The sequence below is a fragment of the Phalangium opilio genome, unplaced genomic scaffold, assembly GCF_054372755.1.
Source record: "Phalangium opilio isolate 3A_F unplaced genomic scaffold, DU_Popi_V2 ptg000523l_1, whole genome shotgun sequence".
Classification (NCBI taxonomy): Eukaryota; Metazoa; Arthropoda; class Arachnida; order Opiliones; family Phalangiidae; genus Phalangium; species Phalangium opilio.
The window spans coordinates 1,997,614-2,016,030 of NW_028324241.1; the positions used below are offsets into that span (position 1 = coordinate 1,997,614).

General features: G+C 45.0%; 8 non-coding genes across 8 annotated transcripts; all 8 read right to left on the bottom strand.

Annotated features, from left to right (window-relative positions):
• Positions 1-36: 36 nt before the first annotated feature.
• On the bottom strand, positions 37-108 carry TRNAC-GCA (transfer RNA cysteine (anticodon GCA)). Its single transcript has one exon. It is a non-coding gene; the product is annotated as a tRNA-Cys (tRNA).
• Positions 109-1,290: 1,182 nt separating this feature from the next.
• On the bottom strand, positions 1,291-1,362 carry TRNAC-GCA (transfer RNA cysteine (anticodon GCA)). The gene has a single exon. It is a non-coding gene; the product is annotated as a tRNA-Cys (tRNA).
• Positions 1,363-10,290: 8,928 nt separating this feature from the next.
• On the bottom strand, positions 10,291-10,362 carry TRNAC-GCA (transfer RNA cysteine (anticodon GCA)). Its single transcript has one exon. It is a non-coding gene; the product is annotated as a tRNA-Cys (tRNA).
• Positions 10,363-10,809: 447 nt separating this feature from the next.
• On the bottom strand, positions 10,810-11,001 carry TRNAL-GAG (transfer RNA leucine (anticodon GAG)). Its single transcript has 2 exons — positions 10,966-11,001; positions 10,810-10,845 (listed from the first exon to the last, which is right to left on the bottom strand). It is a non-coding gene; the product is annotated as a tRNA-Leu (tRNA).
• Positions 11,002-13,434: 2,433 nt separating this feature from the next.
• Positions 13,435-13,506, bottom strand: TRNAC-GCA (transfer RNA cysteine (anticodon GCA)). The gene has a single exon. It is a non-coding gene; the product is annotated as a tRNA-Cys (tRNA).
• Positions 13,507-14,567: 1,061 nt separating this feature from the next.
• On the bottom strand, positions 14,568-14,639 carry TRNAC-GCA (transfer RNA cysteine (anticodon GCA)). Its single transcript has one exon. It is a non-coding gene; the product is annotated as a tRNA-Cys (tRNA).
• Positions 14,640-15,086: 447 nt separating this feature from the next.
• On the bottom strand, positions 15,087-15,278 carry TRNAL-GAG (transfer RNA leucine (anticodon GAG)). The gene is made up of 2 exons: positions 15,243-15,278; positions 15,087-15,122 (listed from the first exon to the last, which is right to left on the bottom strand). It is a non-coding gene; the product is annotated as a tRNA-Leu (tRNA).
• A 2,959-nt stretch (positions 15,279-18,237) lies between these two features.
• Positions 18,238-18,309, bottom strand: TRNAS-ACU (transfer RNA serine (anticodon ACU)). The gene has a single exon. It is a non-coding gene; the product is annotated as a tRNA-Ser (tRNA).
• Positions 18,310-18,417: the final 108 nt, after the last annotated feature.

An 18,417-nucleotide genomic window follows, 5' to 3' on the forward strand; every position in this document is an offset into this window, starting at 1 on the left:
TTTAACTAAAATAAAGGGAATAATCCGTGCTGTTACAGGGGGAACTCGGGTTTGAACCAAGGACCTCTCGATCTGCAGTCGAATGCTCTACCACTGAGCTATTCCCCCTTGTTCAAGGCCGTAATGTCGATTTAACTAAAATAAACGGAATGATCCGTGCTGTTACAGGGGGAACTCGGGTTTGAACCAAGGACCTCTCGATCTGCAGTCGAATGCGAGTTATCCCTCCTTGTTCCTAGCCGTAATGTCGATTTAACTAAAATAAAGGGAATAATCCGTGCTGTTACAGGGGGAACTCGGCTTTGAACCAAGGACCTCTCGATCTGCAGTCGAATGTTCTACCACTGAGCTATTCCCCCCTTGTTCAAGGCCGTAATGTCGATTTAACTAAAATAAACGGAATGATCCGTGCTGTTACAGAGGGAACTCGGGTTTAAACCCAGAACCTCTCGATCTGCAGTCGAATGCGAGCTATCCCTCCTTGTTCCTAGCCGTAATGTCGATTTACCTAAAATAAACGGAATGATCCGTGCTGTTACAGGGGGAACTCGGGTTTGAACCAAGGACCTTTCGATCTGCAGTCGAATGCGAGCTATCCCTCCTTGTTCCTAGCCGTAATGTCGATTTAACTAAATTAAAAGGAATGATCAGTGCTGTTACAGGCGGAACTCGGTTTGAACCAAGGACCTCACGATCTGCAATCGAATGCTCTACCACTTAACTATTCGCCCTTGTTAAAGGCCGTAATGTCGATTTAACTAAAATAAACGGAATGATCCGTGCTACTACAGTGAGAACTCGGGTTTGAAACAAGGACCTCTCGATCTGCAGTCGAATGCTCTACCACTGAGCTATTCCCCCTTGTTCAGAGCCGTAATGTCGATTTAACTAAAATAAACGGAATGATCCGTGCTACTACAGGGGGAACTCCGGTTTGAAAGAAGGACCTCTCGATCTGCAGTCGAATGCTCTACCACTGAGCTATTCCCCTTGTTAAAGGCCCCAAAGTCGTTTTAACTAAAATAAACGGAATGATCCGTGCTGTTACAGGGGGAACTCGGGTTTGAACCAAGGATCTCTCGATCTGCAGTCGAATGCGAGTTATCCCTCCTTGTTCCTAGCCGTAATATCGATTTAACTAAAATAAAGGGAATAATCCGTGCTGTTACAGGGGGAACTCGGGTTTGAACCAAGGACCTCTCGATCTGCAGTCGAATGCGAGTTATCCCTCCTTGTTCTTAGCCGTAATGTCGATTTAACTAAAATAAACGGAATGATCCGTGCTGTTACAGGGGGAACTCGGGTTTGAACCAAGGATCTCTCGATCTGCAGTCGAATGCTCTACCACTGAGCTATTCCCCCTTGTTCAGAGCCGTAATGTCGATTTAACTAAAATAAACGGAATGATCCGTGCTGTTACAGGGGGAACTCGGTTTGAGCCAAGGACCTCTCGATCTGCAGTCGAATGCTCTACCACTTAACTATTCCCCCTTGTTAAAGGCCGTAATGTCGATTTAACTAAAATAAACGGAATGATCCGTGCTATTACAGGCGGAACTCCGGTTTGAACCAAGGACCTTTCGATCTGCAGTCGAATGCTCTACCACTGAGCTATTCCCCCTTGTTCATAACCGTAATGTCGATTTAACTAAAATAAACGGAATGATCCGTGCTGTTACAGGGGGAACTCGGGTGTGAACCAAGGACTTCTCGATCTGCAGTCGAATGCTCTAACACTGAGCTAATCCCCCTTGTTAAAGGCCGTAATGTCGATTTAACTAAAATAAAGGGAATAATCCGTGCTGTTACAGGGGGAACTCGGGGTTGAACCAAGAACCTCTCGATCTGCAGTCGAATGCGAGATATATCTCCTTGTTCCTAGCCGTAATGTCGATTTAACTAAAATAATTGGAATGATCCGTGCTGTTACAGGGGGAACTCGGGTTTGAACCAAGAACCTCTCGACCTGCAGTCGAATGCGAGCTATATCTCCTTGTGCCTAGCCGTAATGTCGATTTAACTAAAATAAAAAGAATGATCAGTGCTGTTACAGGGGGAACTCGGTTTGAACCAAGGACCTCTCGATCTGCAATCGAAAGCTCTACCACTTAACTATTCGCCCTTGTTAAAGGCCGTAATGTCGATTTAACTAAAATAAACGGAATGATCCGTGCTACTACAGGGAGAACTCGGGTTTGATACAAGGATCTCTCGATCTGCAGTCGAATGCGAGTTATCCCTCCTTGTTCCTAGCCGTAATGTCGATTTAACTAAAACAAAAAGAATGATCAGTGCTGTTACAGGGGGAACTCGGTTTGAACCAAGGACCTCTCGATCTGCAATCGAATGCTCTACCACTTAACTATTCGCCCTTGTTAAAGACCGTAATGTCGATTTAACTAAAATAAACGGAATGATCCGTGCTACTACAGGGAGAACTCGGGTTTGATACAAGGATCTCTCGATCTGCAGTCGAATGCTCTACCACTGAGCTATTCCCCCTTGTTCAGAGCCGTAATGTCGATTTAACTACAATAAACGGAATGATCCGTGCTACTACAGGGGGAACTCGGGTTTGAACCAAGAACCTCTCGACCTGCAGTCGAATGCGAGCTATATCTCCTTGTTCCTAGCCGTAATGTCGATTTAACTAAAATAAAAAGAATGATCCGTGCTATTACAGGGGGAACTCCGGTTTGAACCAAGGACCTTTCGATCTGCAGTCGAATGCTCTACCACTGAGCTATTCCCCCTTGTTCAAAACCGTAATGTCGATTTAACTAAAATAAACGGAATGATCCGTGCTGTTACAGGGGGAACTCGGGTGTGAACCAAGGACCTCTCGATCTGCAGTCGAATGCTCTAACACTGAGCTAATCCCCCTTGTTAAAGGCCGTAATGTCGATTTAACTAAAATAAACGGAATGATCCGTGCTATTACAGGGGGAACTCGGGTTTGAACCAAAGACCTCTCGATCTCAGTCGAATGCTCTACCACTGAGCTATTCCCCCTTGTTCATAACCGTAATGTCGATTTAACTAAAATAAACGGAATGATCCGTGCTGTTACAGGGGGAACTCGGGTGTGATCCAAGGACTTCTCGATCTGCAGTCGAATGCTCTAACACTGAGCTAATCCCCCTTGTTAAAGGCCGTAATGTCGATTTAACTAAAATAAACGGAATGATCCGTGCTATTACAGGGGGAACTCGGGTTTGAACCAAAGACCTCTCGATCTCAGTCGAATGCTCTACCACTGAGCTATTCCCCTTTGTTCCTCGCCGTAATGTCGATTTAACTAAAATAAAGGGAATAATCCGTGCTGTTACAGGGGGAACTCGGGTTTGAACCAAGAACCTCTCGATCTGCAGTCGAATGCGAGCTATATCTCCTTGTGCCTAGCCGTAATGTCGATTTAACTAAAATAAAAAGAATGATCAGTGCTGTTACAGGGGGAACTCGGTTTGAACCAAGGACCTCTCGATCTGCAATCGAAAGCTCTACCACTTAACTATTCGCCCTTGTTAAAGGCCGTAATGTCGATTTAACTAAAATAAACGGAATGATCCGTGCTACTACAGGGAGAACTCGGGTTTGATACAAGGATCTCTCGATCTGCAGTCAATTGCGAGTTATCCCTCCTTGTTCCTAGCCGTAATGTCGATTTAACTAAAACAAAAAGAATGATCAGTGCTGTTACAGGGGGAACTCGGTTTGAACCAAGGACCTCCCGATCTGCAATCGAATGCTCTACCACTTAACTATTCGCCCTTGTTAAAGGCGGTAATGTCGATTTAACTAAAATAAACGGAATGATCCGTGCTACTACAGGGAGAACTCGGGTTTTATACAAGGATCTCTCGATCTGCAGTCGAATGCTCTACCACTGAGCTATTCCCCCTTGTTCAGAGCCGTAATGTCGATTTAACTACAATAAACGGAATGATCCGTGCTACTACAGGGGGAACTCGGGTTTGAACCAAGAACCTCTCGACCTGCAGTCGAATGCGAGCTATATCTCCTTGTTCCTAGCCGTAATGTCGATTTAACTAAAATAAAAAGAATGATCCGTGCTATTACAGGGGGAACTCCGGTTTGAACCAAGGACCTTTCGATCTGCAGTCGAATGCTCTACCACTGAGCTATTCCCCCTTGTTCATAACCGTAATGTCGATTTAACTAAAATAAACGGAATGATCCGTGCTGTTACAGGGGGAACTCGGGTGTGAACCAAGGACCTCTCGATCTGCAGTCGAATGCTCTAACACTGAGCTAATCCCCCTTGTTAAAGGCCGTAATGTCGATTTAACTAAAATAAACGGAATGATCCGTGCTATTACAGGGGGAACTCGGGTTTGAACCAAAGACCTCTCGATCTCAGTCGAATGCTCTACCACTGAGCTATTCCCCCTTGTTCATAACCGTAATGTCGATTTAACTAAAATAAACGGAATGATCCGTGCTGTTACAGGGGGAACTCGGGTGTGATCCAAGGACTTCTCGATCTGCAGTCGAATGCTCTAACACTGAGCTAATCCCCCTTGTTAAAGGCCGTAATGTCGATTTAACTAAAATAAACGGAATGATCCGTGCTATTACAGGGGGAACTCGGGTTTGAACCAAAGACCTCTCGATCTCAGTCGAATGCTCTACCACTGAGCTATTCCCCTTTGTTCCTCGCCGTAATGTCGATTTAACTAAAATAAAGGGAATAATCCGTGCTGTTACAGGGGGAACTCGGGTTTGAACCAAGAACCTCTCGATCTGCAGTCGAATGCGAGCTATATCTCCTTGTGCCTAGCCGTAATGTCGATTTAACTAAAATAAAAAGAATGATCAGTGCTGTTACAGGGGGAACTCGGTTTGAACCAAGGACCTCTCGATCTGCAATCGAAAGCTCTACCACTTAACTATTCGCCCTTGTTAAAGGCCGTGATGTCGATTTAACTAAAATAAACGGAATGATCCGTGCTACTACAGGGAGAACTCGGGTTTGATACAAGGATCTCTCGATCTGCAGTCGAATGCGAGTTATCCCTCCTTGTTCCTAGCCGTAATGTCGATTTAACTAAAACAAAAAGAATGATCAGTGCTGTTACAGGGGGAACTCGGTTTGAACCAAGGACCTCCCGATCTGCAATCGAATGCTCTACCACTTAACTATTCGCCCTTGTTAAAGGCGGTAATGTCGATTTAACTAAAATAAACGGAATGATCCGTGCTACTACAGGGAGAACTCGGGTTTGATACAAGGATCTCTCGATCTGCAGTCGAATGCTCTACCACTGAGCTATTCCCCCTTGTTCAGAGCCGTAATGTCGATTTAACTAAAATAAACGGAATGATCCGTGCTACTACAGGGGGAACTCGGGTTTGAACCAAGAACCTCTCGACCTGCAGTCGAATGCGAGCTATATCTCCTTGTTCCTAGCCGTAATGTCGATTTAACTAAAATAAAAAGAATGATCCGTGCTATTACAGGGGGTACTCCGGTTTGAACCAAGGACCTTTCGATCTGCAGTCGAATGCTCTACCACTGAGCTATTCCCCCTTGTTCAAAACCGTAATGTCGATTTAACTAAAATAAACGGAATGATCCGTGCTGTTACAGGGGGAACTCGGGTGTGAACCAAGGACCTCTCGATCTGCAGTCGAATGCTCTAACACTGAGCTAATCCCCCTTGTTAAAGGCCGTAATGTCGATTTAACTAAAATAAACGGAATGATCCGTGCTATTACAGGGGGAACTCGGGTTTGAACCAAAGACCTCTCGATCTCAGTCGAATGCTCTACCACTGAGCTATTCCCCCTTGTTCATAACCGTAATGTCGATTTAACTAAAATAAAGGGAATAATCCGTGCTGTTACAGGGGGAACTCGGGTTTGAACCAAGAACCTCTCGATCTGCAGTCGAATGCGAGCTATATCTCCTTGTGCCTAGCCGTAATGTCGATTTAACTAAAATAAAAAGAATGATCAGTGCTGTTACAGGGGGAACTCGGTTTGAACCAAGGACCTCTCGATCTGCAATCGAAAGCTCTACCACTTAACTATTCGCCCTTGTTAAAGGCCGTAATGTCGATTTAACTAAAATAAACGGAATGATCCGTGCTACTACAGGGAGAACTCGGGTTTGATACAAGGATCTCTCGATCTGCAGTCGAATGCGAGTTATCCCTCCTTGTTCCTAGCCGTAATGTCGATTTAACTAAAACAAAAAGAATGATCAGTGCTGTTACAGGGGGAACTCGGTTTGAACCAAGGACCTCCCGATCTGCAATCGAATGCTCTACCACTTAACTATTCGCCCTTGTTAAAGGCGGTAATGTCGATTTAACTAAAATAAACGGAATGATCCGTGCTACTACAGGGAGAACTCGGGTTTGATACAAGGATCTCTCGATCTGCAGTCGAATGCTCTACCACTGAGCTATTCCCCCTTGTTCAGAGCCGTAATGTCGATTTGACTACAATAAACGGAATGATCCGTGCTGTTACAGGGGGAACTCGGGTGTGAACCAAGGACCTCTCGATCTGCAGTCGAATGCTCTAACACTGAGCTAATCCCCCTTGTTAAAGGCCGTAATGTCGATTTAACTAAAATAAACGGAATGATCCGTGCTATTACAGGGGGAACTCGGGTTTGAACCAAAGACCTCTCGATCTCAGTCGAATGCTCTACCACTGAGCTATTCCCCCTTGTTCATAACCGTAATGTCGATTTAACTAAGATAAACGGAATGATCCGTGCTGTTACAGGGGGAACTCGGGTGTGATCCAAGGACTTCTCGATCTGCAGTCGAATGCTCTAACACTGAGCTAATCCCCCTTGTTAAAGGCCGTAATGTCGATTTAACTAAAATAAACGGAATGATCCGTGCTATTACAGGGGGAACTCGGGTTTGAACCAAAGACCTCTCGATCTCAGTCGAATGCTCTACCACTGAGCTATTCCCCTTTGTTCCTCGCCGTAATGTCGATTTAACTAAAATAAAGGGAATAATCCGTGCTGTTACAGGGGGAACTCGGGTTTGAACCAAGAACCTCTCGATCTGCAGTCGAATGCGAGCTATATCTCCTTGTGCCTAGCCGTAATGTCGATTTAACTAAAATAAAAAGAATGATCAGTGCTGTTACAGGGGGAACTCGGTTTGAACCAAGGACCTCTCGATCTGCAATCGAAAGCTCTACCACTTAACTATTCGCCCTTGTTAAAGGCCGTAATGTCGATTTAACTAAAATAAACGGAATGATCCGTGCTACTACAGGGAGAACTCGGGTTTGATACAAGGATCTCTCGATCTGCAGTCGAATGCGAGTTATCCCTCCTTGTTCCTAGCCGTAATGTCGATTTAACTAAAACAAAAAGAATGATCAGTGCTGTTACAGGGGGAACTCGGTTTGAACCAAGGACCTCCCGATCTGCAATCGAATGCTCTACCACTTAACTATTCGCCCTTGTTAAAGGCGGTAATGTCGATTTAACTAAAATAAACGGAATGATCCGTGCTACTACAGGGAGAACTCGGGTTTGATACAAGGATCTCTCGATCTGCAGTCGAATGCTCTACCACTGAGCTATTCCCCCTTGTTCAGAGCCGTAATGTCGATTTAACTACAATAAACGGAATGATCCGTGCTACTACAGGGGGAACTCGGGTTTGAACCAAGAACCTCTCGACCTGCAGTCGAATGCGAGCTATATCTCCTTGTTCCTAGCCGTAATGTCGATTTAACTAAAATAAAAAGAATGATCCGTGCTATTACAGGGGGAACTCCGGTTTGAACCAAGGACCTTTCGATCTGCAGTCGAATGCTCTACCACTGAGCTATTCCCCCTTGTTCATAACCGTAATGTCGATTTAACTAAAATAAACGGAATGATCCGTGCTGTTACAGGGGGAACTCGGGTGTGAACCAAGGACCTCTCGATCTGCAGTCGAATGCTCTAACACTGAGCTAATCCCCCTTGTTAAAGGCCGTAATGTCGATTTAACTAAAATAAACGGAATGATCCGTGCTATTACAGGGGGAACTCGGGTTTGAACCAAAGACCTCTCGATCTCAGTCGAATGCTCTACCACTGACCTATTCCCCTTTGTTCCTCGCCGTAATGTCGATTTAACTAAAATAAAGGGAATAATCCGTGCTGTTACAGGGGGAACTCGGGTTTGAACCAAGAACCTCTCGATCTGCAGTCGAATGCGAGCTATATCTCCTTGTGCCTAGCCGTAATGTCGATTTAACTAAAATAAAAATAATGATCAGTGCTGTTACAGGGGGAACTCGGTTTGAACCAAGGACCTCTCGATCTGCAATCGAAAGCTCTACCACTTAACTATTCGCCCTTGTTAAAGGCCGTAATGTCGATTTAACTAAAATAAACGGAATGATCCGTGCTACTACAGGGAGAACTCGGGTTTGATACAAGGATCTCTCGATCTGCAGTCGAATGCGAGTTATCCCTCCTTGTTCCTAGCCGTAATGTCGATTTAACTAAAACAAAAAGAATGATCAGTGCTGTTACAGGGGGAACTCGGTTTGAACCAAGGACCTCCCGATCTGCAATCGAATGCTCTACCACTTAACTATTCGCCCTTGTTAAAGGCGGTAATGTCGATTTAACTAAAATAAACGGAATGATCCGTGCTACTACAGGGAGAACTCGGGTTTGATACAAGGATCTCTCGATCTGCAGTCGAATGCTCTACCACTGAGCTATTCCCCCTTGTTCAGAGCCGTAATGTCGATTTAACTACAATAAACGGAATGATCCGTGCTACTACAGGGGGAACTCGGGTTTGAACCAAGAACCTCTCGACCTGCAGTCGAATGCGAGCTATATCTCCTTGTTCCTAGCCGTAATGTCGATTTAACTAAAATAAAAAGAATGATCCGTGCTATTACAGGGAAAACTCCGGTTTGAACCAAGGACCTTTCGATCTGCAGTCGAATGCTCTACCACTGAGCTATTCCCCCTTGTTCATAACCGTAATGTCGATTTAACTAAAATAAACGGAATGATCCGTGCTGTTACAGGGGGAACTCGGGTGTGAACCAAGGACCTCTCGATCTGCAGTCGAATGCTCTAACACTGAGCTAATCCCCCTTGTTAAAGGCCGTAATGTCGATTTAACTAAAATAAACGGAATGATCCGTGCTATTACAGGGGGAACTCGGGTTTGAACCAAAGACCTCTCGATCTCAGTCGAATGCTCTACCACTGAGCTATTCCCCTTTGTTCCTCGCCGTAATGTCGATTTAACTAAAATAAAGGGAATAATCCGTGCTGTTACAGGGGGAACTCGGGTTTGAACCAAGAACCTCTCGACCTGCAGTCGAATGCGAGCTATATCTCCTTGTTCCTAGCCGTAATGTCGATTTAACTAAAATAAAGGGAATAATCCGTGCTGTTACAGGGGGAACTCGGGTTTGAACCAAGAACCTCTCGACCTGCAGTCGAATGCGAGCTATATCTCCTTGTTCCTAGCCGTAATGTCGATTTAACTAAAATAAAAAGAATGATCAGTGCTGTTACAGGGGGAACTCGGTTTGAACCAACGACCTCACGATCTGCAATCGAATGCTCTACCACTTAACTATTCGCCCTTGTTAAAGGCCGTAATGTCGATTTAACTAAAATAAACGGAATGATCCGTGCTACTACAGGGAGAACTCGGGTTTGAAACAAGGACCTCTCGATCTGCAGTCGAATGCTCTACCACTGAGCTATTCCCCCTTGTTCAGAGCCGTAATGTCGATTTAACTAAAATAAAGGGAATGATCCGTGCTACTACAGGGGGAACTCCGGTTTGAAAGAAGGACCTCTCGATCTGCAGTCGAATGCTCTACCACTGAGCTATTCCCCCTTGTTAAAGGCCCCAAAGTCGTTTTAACTAAAATAAACGGAATGATCCGTGCTGTTACAGGGGGAACTCGGGTTTGAACCAAGGATCTCTCGATCTGCAGTCGAATGCGAGTTATCCCTCCTTGTTCCTAGCCGTAATATCGATTTAACTAAAATAAAGGGAATAATCCGTGCTGTTACAGGGGGAATTCGGGTTTGAACCAAGGACTTCTCGATCTGCAGTCGAATGCGAGTTATCCCTCCTTGTTCCTAGCCGTAATGTCGATTTAACTAAAATAAACGGAATGATCCGAGCAGTTACAGGGGGAACTCGGGTTTGAACCAAGGACCTCTCGATCTGCAGTCGAATAAGAGTTATCCCTCCTTGTTCCTAGCCGTAATGTCGATTTAACTAAAATAAACGGAATGATCCGTGCTGTTACAGGGGGAACTCGGGTTTGAACCAAGGATCTCTCGATCTGCAGTCGAATGCTCTACCACTGAGCTATTCCCCCTTGTTCAGAGCCGTAATGTCGATTTAACTAAAATAAACGGAATGATCCGTGCTGTTACAGGGGGAACTCGGTTTGAGCCAAGGACCTCTCGATCTGCAGTCGAATGCTCTACCACTTAACTATTCCCCCTTGTTAAAGGCCGTAATGTCGATTTAACTAAAATAAACGGAATGATCCGTGCTATTACAGGGGGAACTCCGGTTTGAACCAAGGACCTTTCGATCTGCAGTCGAATGCTCTACCACTGAGCTATTCCCCCTTGTTCATAACCGTAATGTCGATTTAACTAAAATAAACGGAATGATCCGTGCTACTACAGGGAGAACTCGGGTTTGATACAAGGATCTCTCGATCTGCAGTCGAATGCTCTACCACTGAGCTATTCCCCCTTGTTCAGAGCCGTAATGTCGATTTAACTAAAATAAACGGAATGATCCGTGCTACTACAGGGGGAACTCCGGTTTGAACCAAGGACCTTTCGATCTGCAGTCGAATGCGAGTTGTCCCTCCTTGTTCCTAGCCGTAATGTCGATTTAACTAAAATAAACGGAATGATCCGTGCTATTACAGGGGGAACTAGGGTTTGAACCAAAGACCTCTCGATCTCAGTCGAATGCTCTACCACTGAGCTATTCCCCTTTGTTCCTCGCCGTAATGTCGATTTAACTAAAATAAAGGGAATAATCCGTGCTGTTACAGGGGGAACTCGGGTTTGAACCAAGAACCTCTCGATCTGCAGTCGAATGCGAGCTATATCTCCTTGTGCCTAGCCGTAATGTTGATTTAACTAAAATAAAAAGAATGATCAGTGCTGTTACAGGGGGAACTCGGTTTGAACCAAGGACCTCTCGATCTGCAATCGAATGCTCTACCACTTAACTATTCGCCCTTGTTAAAGGCCGTAATGTCGATTTAACTAAAATAAACGGAATGATCCGTGCTACTACAGGGAGAACTCGGGTTTGATACAAGGCCCTCTCGATCTGCAGTCGAATGCGAGTTATCCCTCCTTGTTCCTAGCCGTAATGTCGATTTAACTAAAATAAAAAGAATGATCAGTGCTGTTACAGGGGGAACTCGGTTTGAACCAAGGACCTCTCGATCTGCAATCGAATGCTCTACCACTTAACTATTCGCCCTTGTTAAAGGCCGTAATGTCGATTTAACTAAAATAAACGGAATGATCCGTGCTACTACAGGGAGAACTCGGGTTTGGTACAAGGATCTCTCGATCTGCAGTCCAATGCTCTACCACTGAGCTATTCCCCCTTGTTCAGAGCCGTAATGTCGATTTAACTAAAATAAACGGAATGATCCGTGCTACAACAGGGGGAACTCCGGTTTGAACCAAGGACCTTTCGATCTGCAGTCGAATGCGAGTTGTCCCTCCTTGTTCCTAGCCGTAATGTCGATTTAACTAAAATAATTGGAATGATCCGTGCTGTTACAGGGGGAACTCGGGTTTGAACCAAGAACCTCTCGACCTGCAGTCGAATGCGAGCTATATCTCCTTAATCCTAGCCGTAATGTCGATTAAACTAAAATAAAAAGAATGATCAGTGCTGTTACAGGGGGAACTCGGTTTGAACCAAGGACCTCACGATCTGCAATCGAATGCTCTACCACTTAACTATTCGCCCTTGTTAAAGGCCGTAATGTCGATTTAACTAAAATAAACGGAATGATCCGTGCTACTACAGGGAGAACTCGGGTTTGATACAAGGCCCTCTCGATCTGCAGTCGAATGCGAGTTATCCCTCCTTGTTCCTAGCCGTAATGTCGATTTAACTAAAATAAAAAGAATGATCAGTGCTGTTACAGGGGGAACTCGGTTTGAACCAAGGACCTCTCGATCTGCAATCGAATGCTCTACCACTTAACTATTCGCCCTTGTTAAAGGCCGTAATGTCGATTTAACTAAAATAAACGGAATGATCCGTGCTACTACAGGGAGAACTCGGGTTTGGTACAAGGATCTCTCGATCTGCAGTCGAATGCTCTACCACTGAGCTATTCCCCCTTGTTCAGAGCCGTAATGTCGATTTAACTAAAATAAACGGAATGATCCGTGCTACAACAGGGGGAACTCCGGTTTGAACCAAGGACCTTTCGATCTGCAGTCGAATGCGAGTTGTCCCTCCTTGTTCCTAGCCGTAATGTCGATTTAACTAAAATAATTGGAATGATCCGTGCTGTTACAGGGGGAACTCGGGTTTGAACCAAGAACCTCTCGACCTGCAGTCGAATGCGAGCTATATCTCCTTAATCCTAGCCGTAATGTCGATTTAACTAAAATAAAAAGAATGATCAGTGCTGTTACAGGGGGAACTCGGTTTGAACCAAGGACCTCACGATCTGCAATCGAATGCTCTACCACTTAACTATTCGCCCTTGTTAAAGGCCGTAATGTCGATTTAACTAAAATAAACGGAATGATCCGTGCGACTACAGGGAGAACTCGGGTTTGATACAAGGACCTCTCGATCTGCAGTCGAATGCTCTACCACTGAGCTATTCCCCCTTGTTCATAACCGTAATGTCGATTTAACGAAAATAAACGGAATGATCCGTGCTGTTACAGGGGGAACTCGGGTGTGAACCAAGGACCTCTCGATCTGCAGTCGAATGCTCTAACACTGAGCTAATCCCCCTTGTTAAAGGCCCCAAAGTCGTTTTAACTAAAATAAACGGAATGATCCGTGCTGTTACAGGGGGAACTCGGGTTTGAACCAAGGATCTCTCGATCTGCAGTCGAATGCGAGTTATCCCTCCTTGTTCCTAGCCGTAATATCGATTTAACTAAAATAAAGGGAATAATCCGTGCTGTTACAGGGGGAATTCGGGTTTGAACCAAGGACTTCTCGATCTGCAGTCGAATGCGAGTTATCCCTCCTTGTTCCTAGCCGTAATGTCGATTTAACTTAAATAAACGGAATGATCCGAGCAGTTACAGGGGGAACTCGGGTTTGAACCAAGGACCTCTCGATCTGCAGTCGAATAAGAGTTATCCCTCCTTGTTCCTAGCCGTAATGTCGATTTAACTAAAATAAACGGAATGATCCGTGCTGTTACAGGGGGAACTCGGGTTTGAACCAAGGATCTCTCGATCTGCAGTCGAATGCTCTACCACTGAGCTATTCCCCCTTGTTCAGAGCCGTAATGTCGATTTAACTAAAATAAACGGAATGATCCGTGCTGTTACAGGGGGAACTCGGTTTGAGCCAAGGACCTCTCGATCTGCAGTCGAATGCTCTACCACTTAACTATTCCCCCTTGTTAAAGGCCGTAATGTCGATTTAACTAAAATAAACGGAATGATCCGTGCTATTACAGGGGGAACTCCGGTTTGAACCAAGGACCTTTCGATCTGCAGTCGAATGCTCTACCACTGAGCTATTCCCCCTTGTTCATAACCGTAATGTCGATTTAACTAAAATAAACGGAATGATCCGTGCTACTACAGGGAGAACTCGGGTTTGATACAAGGATCTCTCGATCTGCAGTCGAATGCTCTACCACTGAGCTATTCCCCCTTGTTCAGAGCCGTAATGTCGATTTAACTAAAATAAACGGAATGATCCGTGCTACTACAGGGGGAACTCCGGTTTGAACCAAGGACCTTTCGATCTGCAGTCGAATGCGAGTTGTCCCTCCTTGTTCCTAGCCGTAATGTCGATTTAACTAAAATAAACGGAATGATCCGTGCTATTACAGGGGGAACTCCGGTTTGAAAGAAGGACCTCTCGATCTGCAGTCGAATGCTCTACCACTGAGCTATTCCCCCTTGTTAAAGGCCCCAAAGTCGTTTTAACTAAAATAAACGGAATGATCCGTGCTGTTACAGGGGGAACTCGGGTTTGAACCAAGGATCTCTCGATCTGCAGTCGAATGCGAGTTATCCCTCCTTGTTCCTAGCCGTAATATCGATTTAACTAAAATAAAGGGAATAATCCGTGCTGTTACAGGGGGAATTCGGGTTTGAACCAAGGACTTCTCGATCTGCAGTCGAATGCGAGTTATCCCTCCTTGTTCCTAGCCGTAATGTCGATTTAACTAAAATAAACGGAATGATCCGAGCAGTTACAGGGGGAACTCGGGTTTGAACCAAGGACCTCTCGATCTGCAGTCGAATAAGAGTTATCCCTCCTTGTTCCTAGCCGTAATGTCGATTTAACTAAAATAAACGGAATGATCCGTGCTGTTACAGGGGGAACTCGGGTTTGAACCAAGGATCTCTCGATCTGCAGTCGAATGCTCTACCACTGAGCTATTCCCCCTTGTTCAGAGCCGTAATGTCGATTTAACTAAAATAAACGGAATGATCCGTGCTGTTACAGGGGGAACTCGGTTTGAGCCAAGGACCTCTCGATCTGCAGTCGAATGCTCTACCACTTAACTATTCCCCCTTGTTAAAGGCCGTAATGTCGATTTAACTAAAATAAACGGAATGATCCGTGCTATTACAGGGGGAACTCCGGTTTGAACCAAGGACCTTTCGATCTGCAGTCGAATGCTCTACCACTGAGCTATTCCCCCTTGTTCATAACCGTAATGTCGATTTAACTAAAATAAACGGAATGATCCGTGCTACTACAGGGAGAACTCGGGTTTGATACAAGGATCTCTCGATCTGCAGTCGAATGCTCTACCACTGAGCTATTCCCCCTTGTTCAGAGCCGTAATGTCGATTTAACTAAAATAAACGGAATGATCCGTGCTACTACAGGGGGAACTCCGGTTTGAACCAAGGACCTTTCGATCTGCAGTCGAATGCGAGTTGTCCCTCCTTGTTCCTAGCCGTAATGTCGATTTAACTAAAATAAACGGAATGATCCGTGCTATTACAGGGGGAACTAGGGTTTGAACCAAAGACCTCTCGATCTCAGTCGAATGCTCTACCACTGAGCTATTCCCCTTTGTTCCTCGCCGTAATGTCGATTTAACTAAAATAAAGGGAATAATCCGTGCTGTTACAGGGGGAACTCGGGTTTGAACCAAGAACCTCTCGATCTGCAGTCGAATGCGAGCTATATCTCCTTGTGCCTAGCCGTAATGTCGATTTAACTAAAATAAAAAGAATGATCAGTGCTGTTACAGGGGGAACTCGGTTTGAACCAAGGACCTCTCGATCTGCAATCGAATGCTCTACCACTTAACTATTCGCCCTTGTTAAAGGCCGTAATGTCGATTTAACTAAAATAAACGGAATGATCCGTGCTACTACAGGGAGAACTCGGGTTTGATACAAGGCCCTCTCGATCTGCAGTCGAATGCGAGTTATCCCTCCTTGTTCCTAGCCGTAATGTCGATTTAACTAAAATAAAAAGAATGATCAGTGCTGTTACAGGGGGAACTCGGTTTGAACCAAGGACCTCTCGATCTGCAATCGAATGCTCTACCACTTAACTATTCGCCCTTGTTAAAGGCCGTAATGTCGATTTAACTAAAATAAACGGAATGATCCGTGCTACTACAGGGAGAACTCGGGTTTGGTACAAGGATCTCTCGATCTGCAGTCGAATGCTCTACCACTGAGCTATTCCCCCTTGTTCAGAGCCGTAATGTCGATTTAACTAAAATAAACGGAATGATCCGTGCTACAACAGGGGGAACTCCGGTTTGAACCAAGGACCTTTCGATCTGCAGTCGAATGCGAGTTGTCCCTCCTTGTTCCTAGCCGTAATGTCGATTTAACTAAAATAATTGGAATGATCCGTGCTGTTACAGGGGGAACTCGGGTTTGAACCAAGAACCTCTCGACCTGCAGTCGAATGCGAGCTATATCTCCTTAATCCTAGCCGTAATGTCGATTAAACTAAAATAAAAAGAATGATCAGTGCTGTTACAGGGGGAACTCGGTTTGAACCAAGGACCTCACGATCTGCAATCGAATGCTCTACCACTTAACTATTCGCCCTTGTTAAAGGCCGTAATGTCGATTTAACTAAAATAAACGGAATGATCCGTGCTACTACAGGGAGAACTCGGGTTTGATACAAGGCCCTCTCGATCTGCAGTCGAATGCGAGTTATCCCTCCTTGTTCCTAGCCGTAATGTCGATTTAACTAAAATAAAAAGAATGATCAGTGCTGTTACAGGGAGAACTCGGTTTGAACCAAGGACCTCTCGATCTGCAATCGAATGCTCTACCACTTAACTATTCGCCCTTGTTAAAGGCCGTAATGTCGATTTAACTAAAATAAACGGAATGATCCGTGCTACTACAGGGAGAACTCGGGTTTGGTACAAGGATCTCTCGATCTGCAGTCGAATGCTCTACCACTGAGCTATTCCCCCTTGTTCAGAGCCGTAATGTCGATTTAACTAAAATAAACGGAATGATCCGTGCTACAACAGGGGGAACTCCGGTTTGAACCAAGGACCTTTCGATCTGCAGTCGAATGCGAGTTGTCCCTCCTTGTTCCTAGCCGTAATGTCGATTTAACTAAAATAATTGGAATGATCCGTGCTGTTACAGGGGGAACTCGGGTTTGAACCAAGAACCTCTCGACCTGCAGTCGAATGCGAGCTATATCTCCTTAATCCTAGCCGTAATGTCGATTTAACTAAAATAAAAAGAATGATCAGTGCTGTTACAGGGGGAACTCGGTTTGAACCAAGGACCTCACGATCTGCAATCGAATGCTCTACCACTTAACTATTCGCCCTTGTTAAAGGCCGTAATGTCGATTTAACTAAAATAAACGGAATGATCCGTGCGACTACAGGGAGAACTCGGGTTTTATACAAGGACCTCTCGATCTGCAGTCGAATGCTCTACCACTGAGCTATTCCCCCTTGTTCAGAGCCGTAATGTCGATTTAACTAAAATAAACGGAATGATCCGTGCTACTACAGGGGGAACTCCGGTTTGAAAGAAGGACCTCTCGATCTGCAGTCGAATGCTCTACCACTGAGCTATTCCCCCTTGTTAAAGGCCCCAAAGTCGTTTTAACTAAAATAAACGGAATGATCAGTGCTGTTACAGGGGGAACTCGGTTTGAACCAAGGACCTCACGATCTGCAATCGAATGCTCTACCACTTAACTATTCCCCCTTGTTGAAGGCCGTAATGTCGATTTAACTAAAATAAACGGAATGATCCGTGCTATTACAGGGTGAACTCCGGTTTGAACCAAGGACCTTTCGATCTGCAGTCGAATGCTCTACCACTGAGCTATTCCCCCTTGTTCATAACCGTAATGTCGATTTAACTAAAATAAACGGAATGATCCGTGCTGTTACAGGGGGAACTCGGGTGTGAACCAAGGACTTCTCGATCTGCAGTCGAATGCTCTAACACTGAGCTAATCCCCCTTGTTAAAGGCCGTAATGTCGATTTAACTAAAATAAACGGAATGATCCGTGCTATTACAGGGGGAACTCGGGTTTGAACCAAAGACCTCTCGATCTCAGTCGAATGCTCTACCACTGAGCTATTCCCCTTTGTTCCTCGCCGTAATGTCGATTTAACTAAAATAAAGGGAATAATCCGTGCTGTTACAGGGGGAACTCGGGTTTGAACCAAGAACCTCTCACTCGTCAGTCGAATGCGAGCTATATCTCCTTGTGCCTAGCCGTAATGTCGATTTAACTAAAATAAAAAGAATGATCAGTGCTGTTACAGGGGGAACTCGGTTTGAACCAAGGACCTCTCGATCTGCAATCGAATGCTCTACCACTTAACTATTCGCCATTGTTAAAGGCCGTAATGTCGATTTAACTAAAATAATTGGAATGATCCGTGCTGTTACAGGGGGAACTCGGGTTTGAACCAAGAACCTCTCGATCTGCAGTCGAATGCGAGATATATCTCCTTGTTCCTAGCCGTAATGTCGATTTAACTAAAATAAAAAGAATGATCAGTGCTGTTACAGGGGGAACTCGAGTTTGAACCAAGGACCTCTCGATCAGTAGTCGAATGCTCTACCACTGAGCTATCCCCCTTGTTCATAGCCAAAATGTCGATTTAAATAAAATAAACGGAATGATCCGTGCTGTTACAGGGAGAACTCGGGTTTGAACCAAGGACCTTTCGATCTGCAGTCGAATGCG